This window comes from Triplophysa rosa, linkage group LG10 (assembly GCF_024868665.1).
Source record: "Triplophysa rosa linkage group LG10, Trosa_1v2, whole genome shotgun sequence".
NCBI lineage: Eukaryota > Metazoa > Chordata > Actinopteri > Cypriniformes > Nemacheilidae > Triplophysa > Triplophysa rosa.
This window is the reverse complement of record NC_079899.1, coordinates 10,262,999-10,268,998: the sequence shown is the minus strand read 5'-3', so window position 1 is coordinate 10,268,998 and position 6,000 is coordinate 10,262,999. Positions and strand designations below refer to the sequence as shown.

The 6,000-nt window shown below is 36.2% G+C and overlaps 1 protein-coding gene across 1 annotated transcript in view; it reads left to right on the top strand.

Moving 5' to 3' along the window:
* Positions 1-837: 837 nt before the first annotated feature.
* plekhh1 (pleckstrin homology domain containing, family H (with MyTH4 domain) member 1) overlaps positions 838-6,000 on the top strand; it is a 45,605-nt gene continuing 40,442 nt past the window's right edge. Inside the window, exon 1 of the mRNA XM_057344628.1 lies at positions 838-1,015. The gene's annotated coding sequence lies outside the window, so the exon portion shown is untranslated. The remainder of the gene's footprint in view (positions 1,016-6,000) is intronic.

Here is a 6,000-nt window from a genome sequence, read left to right as displayed (position 1 = left end):
GCTTAAAAATGTGTGTAGTATAATGCAACATATGCATTAAATGAGTTAATAAAAAAAAAAACATTTAATCTTGTAAACTTTTTTAATGAATGATTTGGAATGAGTAACAAGGAAACAAGCCAACAAGTGCCCACCATACTTGAGAGCTCCTTTAATACTGTCTAAAAAGCATCCAATGAGGCTCTTTGTGAGGTTGATTGATAGAATGCCCAGAAAATGCTGAACTCTAGGCAAAGGATGGTAATTTTCAAGAAGATAAAGTGGTTCTAGAATGCGTAAAATTGTTGATTTGTCACTTCATTTGTCTTGTGCATAGTACGGAGGCTTCTCTTTCATTCTAAAAAAATTACAACGAATGCTTAGATTTTTCCAAAGTGGCAGTGTTAAAATAAAACAAGTAAATTAGTGATTAATAGAAATGAGAGGAATGAGAGGAAAATAAATATGAGAGGAAAATAAAAAAGAATTTATTTTGATACCATGGTGCTCCTGGGTATTTTTGTATTTTAAAAGTAAAAGGTTGCCTATAAATCCAGTAGGCTATTTCTTATTAGGCTCATGAAATACATCGGTGTGTCCCCGCGCATTATTCATCACGCAACTAAGTAAAACGCGCACGCTGTAGCCTACTACTCAGAATGATTTAATAACATTCCACTTAAATAATAAGTGAGTCCGAAAACTTTGAACACTTGTCGGGACAGTAGTGGCCCCTGATGCAATTTCCTGTGTGTGCAGGGCATACACACACGCGCATTGAGGGGGTTTGGCTCCCGGCGTAATCTGAGCCCAGCGCTCTGCTCTTTAAAGGAATAAAGGATGAATCTACTGAATGGAGATCCGCTGCAACGTCTGCTGAGTTCAGAGCAGCACTGAACACTTCTCAAGACGGAGCGATGCGAGTGAAAGATTTACAGGAGGGGTTAGAGTTGACAAACTTTGGAAGCGCAGCGATGTGACGTACTCGAAACATTAAAGTGAAAACTTGAGCGGTCAACAGAAGGACAATCACAAGGTAGGCTGAAAGGACTCGCGTGTTTCTTAAAAAAACGTGAAGTTTGTCTTCTCGTGCAGGGTTTTGTTTCTGGTTCATGACATGATTTAACAGTATAACAGTTGTAGACCCTAATGTTAGTTAGTTGACATGCTCGGCGGTTTATCTCTACGTTAATGTTGACATTTTCAGTAGTTTGACACACCTGTGAGTTGTACGATTTTCGGACAAAAGTAATCCCAATATTTCCTGCACGTGTCATCTTCAGTAACCGTTTCGATGCGTATGCGGTTTTGTAGGCTATTGCAAAGGCAAAGAGAATACTGATGGTGTTTGCAAACAACTTGAGAGTGTTTATGTTTCCAACTTTACATGTGCATGTCCAAATGTGCTCATGGGTGTTTGATTACAATGAATGAGTTTGATAACATCTGGCTTTGACCTCGCACGCGCATTTAGGTCAGCACAAGAACTTATTTTAAAGTTTATTCTTAACTTTAAATCTCTCTCTCTCACACACACACAGAATTTGCAAGACAGGTCTGCATTTAATGTCATGTGGATGTTGCATGACGTTAAATTACATTACAAAGGCAAGTTATAAGCCTAGCTGTACTGTAGGTGATCATATTGATGATGTTTACACCTCAGCATGGATGAATGTCTTCAGCTATATTTGAAGAGTTTCGTTACAAACGTTTTTAAAAATGTTCCAAAATCATGTTTTTTTATTATGCATTCCAATTAATATCAATCATACTGCAGTTGGTTTGTTTTGATTTAAGCCATAATAACAAAAATACAGCTAACTAACACAATAAAAACATGATAACATAATAAAAAACATGATTTTTGAAAATTTTCAAAAACGGAGTTATGTCATTTTGGAACCAAACTCTTCATTTACTGCTCAGGCTGATAATGAGTGTGACCGGTTTACAGAAGCCTGTTATTAGACTGAATATAAGGTTTCCTGTAGACCAGATAAGAGAGAAACAACAGGGAATATTGAAGCTGCTGGAGATTTTCATGGCTCATCTACATCTGTTATGGACTTCCTGTGTGATTCATGTAATCCAATCTTTTTATACCAGCACTAAAATGGTGTTTTATTTTACAGCAGATGTTCTCACTCCTAAATATGAAATCTGTGCAGTCTAGGGATGTGGCGATGCGCTATATTCAGTAGTGCCTTTTCATGGTGGCATCAATGCCAAAGCCATAGACTCACTCACAATTGTTTGTCAATTCATTTTTAATTCGTGTCATTTCTATAGCACGTTGGTCACAATACATATTGATTTGAAGCAGCTCCAAAAATAAAAGAGACAGTGGCATATAAACTGTCCATGTAAAATAAAGAATATTGAGAAACCAAGTTACGCTGAATAGCTTAAATCAGCCTGAAGTGCTTTGGTGGGCTGGTCAGCTTGGCCAAGTTGGCTTTTGGTAGGTTTCTCAGCCTGAACAGCTGACAACCTTCAAAACAGACAAACCTGACCAGATTGTCTAGGGGGGTGACCTGCTTGGGTTGGTTTACCATTTTTTTCAGCAGGGGAATGAGAAACCATGGAGACGTTCTGTGAAGTCATTTAAGCTTCAAAAAGAAGGACAAAACGAATCTAGAGTGACATTTATTTTGCCATTTTCTGTTTACCACTTTGGGCTAGTCATGCAGGCCTTTTTAGTTAGTCAGACCTCCAAAGCTGATGTTACGGGTGGCCATAAATTGTTGCATGGACACCAAATGGAAAACTTTGTTGCAGACTGGAGAGGCTGAAACAAAAGATGTCAGGCTCAGTTTAGCTGAGTGTGGCGGCTTCTCTTGTGAGATGTATAGTCTGTGCGAGAGCAAATAGTTGGAAAGTTTAAAGACTGCTCCAACCTGTAATATCTACTTGAAGTATTAATTTAGGAGATCACACACAGACAAAATAGCATATAGCACTTACTATGCTTTAAATATTTAAACAAATTCAGCAGGAATAAAACTCAAATGTCACTGTTTATTGTTCTCCCCAGAGCTCGACTGGAAGAGCATGGCACTAGCAATGCCAAGGTCATAGGTTCAATTGGGAAATAGATACACTGATGCAGTAAAACGCATTGGATGACAGCATCTGGTAAATGTATAAATGTAAATGATTGTGTTCAGGTCGTGTTCATTGCAATGACAGAATCACGTTTATACACACCACGAACTGCTGATTTGAGTCTTTCCTTTGAGATGCCAAATTCTTGGAAAACCAGTTTGGTCTTAACACACACAATCCTGAAAAACAACAGAGGGGATTTCACACGGCTGTTGCGATGATATCATTTAATCACCTAATCACTTACATCACCGCAGCTGCACGCTCAGCAGAGATTTAGGGTGTGTGTGTGTACATGAACTATGATATGCGTTTATTGGAATCACAGAGGTGGTTGTGTTTCACTGAATGATGCACCAGAGATGTGTCCTGGTTTTCCGCTGGCCTTTCATGACCCACACGCATAAAGTTTTTTTCTCTTGTGATATCAATTGGGTCATATGATTGCTTGTAAAATAGTTCATATTGTTTCCTTATGGAGCATCGCTTTAAAGTAAATGGATTCTGTCAGTAAAGCTTTGCAGTGATCTGGCATCCACATTTTATTGCCGCATGGAGATGTAAGAGCTTTCATGGCTGTTTGATGCTTTAAGGAGGAGACACTGCTCTGGAAAGCTTCTGGCTTTAAGGTGGACTTAGAGAAGAAGCATTATGAGCCGTTACAAGAGGATTTTGCCTTGACATATTGGAGAATTTGCAGTGATGCAGCCCCATAAAATCTGGTTCTGCGTTTCGGGATGCGTGACTAATGTGCAGGTTTATTTCACATTTCACATATTCACTCAGCTCACGATGCGATGCTATTCATGATACTAATTTCACGGTACGATTAATTTTTACAAAATGAGTTGAGAAAATTAGAAATGAACAAGTGCCCTTTTATTATTTCTCAAATGCTGCACATTTACTTTGTAAAATAAAAATATCTTTTATGTCAAATAATAAAACGAAACTGCAATTTTAAAACAAATTTCAAGTAAAATTAAAAACGAGTAACACAAAAGTCTCTTTAATATAAACAAACTAAGACTTTGTGGTTTCCTTGGATTTATTTTACATTTACGAAATATCAGCATATCCGCCCCTGCTGGTCAAAATGTGTGTTGCGATTCATTTAACATCTCAACCGACTTGAATCGTCACATAGTATGATTGATTTTCAGCCAACTCACAGTGAATCATTACATCCCTATAAATTAGTAATGTGGTGGGATATAGTGCTTTACTTACGAGCATTTTTTATGTTCATGGTGATTTATGGTGATAATATTTCAAACTTTTTCATTCATTCTATGAGAATCACATTTAAAGTTTTGGGAACTTTTTGTCAATACTGTCAAACAAATATTATACGCAACTCTATTTGATATATTTTAACCCTTATCCTGTCTTTGAATTTTGAAATATGAAAACGTATCAGAACATAAAAGAGTCCTAAAATGTTGTTACATAATATATACATAATAATCTAATTATATATCTGTGCACTGTGCATATTAAACTAGTGATAGACCGATATATTGCTGTGGCCGATATATCAGCCAATGCCGATAATTAAACAAATTACAAATATCTACCGATATATCGGTCTATAACTAGTAGGGCTGTCACGATTATGAAATTTGGCTGACGATTAATTGTCTAATAAATCATTGCGATTATGACAATTAATTGTCTGTTTTAGAGCTTTGACTTTTAACTCTCATACATATTTTATTTTAAACAACCATATTGTTCTGAATATAAAGACTATGTTCTTTTTCTTGGAAATACATTGGAAAAAATTGGGTCATCATACTTAAGGTTTAGGCTTTTACCTGTCAATAATACAACCGCCAAATACTTGTAAATTAAGTAAATTGATCAGGCGTGAATTGAAGCCACCATTAAAATGCTATCAGTCATAGAAAAGCTTCTAGTCTGTTTTTTTCTCACTTGCAAGACTACAATAAAAGTTTACTTCTATATGTTAATGAGATTTTGGTAGACTGGTTTTCACACTGAAATAATATTAAATTGTACTGCAGGTTATTTATATGCTTTAGTTTTTTTTTAAAGTGATTGTGTTGTGATTGTACATTTTACAAGTATTACCATGCTTTATTTACAATATATACACTAAAATATGCAATATGCAGATGCACTACAGCTCCCCCTAGTGTCTTCTATAGAGATGTGCAATAATTGCGATGATCTGAAACCATCGCGATGAGGTCAAACAATCGCGATTAGACGATTATTTAATAATCGTGACAGCCCTAATCACTAGTTTATGAACACAAAATTAATACGCAGGGTGCACAGACATATATTATGTAAACACAAACTTTTATTCTGGATGCGATCAATGGCGATTAATCGTTGAACAGCCCTTGTTGGGTTGTTTTTAACCCGCACTGTGGTGTAACATCAAACCAACCCTTGGGTTATAAATTAACCTATGCTGAGTTGTTTCAACCCATTGTTGGGTAACAAAAACCCAGCATTTTTTAGAGTCTACTACCACATTTTAAAAAGTCTAAGTTCTTTGATTTATAATAATTTTTGAGTAAATGTTTTTAATTACACTTTAAAAAATGTAGGACACACCCAATAATAGAGTTTGAGTTAAAAATTGAGTTATTTTTAAGTTAGTATTTTAAAAAGCACTAAAATTGACTGATACAGATATGGCCATTGATATCACATTGTTAGCACACATTTTGCCCTTTTGCAAAGAGAAGTTCAAAGTTTAGGTAGGTTGTAGGCTACATGCTTTTAAAAACCAGTGTTCTACCATTAGGGGTGCTTCTTCTCACTTCCCTCCCTCCCCCAGTCAAACAAACAAGCCAAGAGTGCAAAATGCCTTGTTTCCTAAAGCATTAGCACAGAGGGTTCATGTGCAAATCGGTTATTTGCGTGTTGCTGTTATAT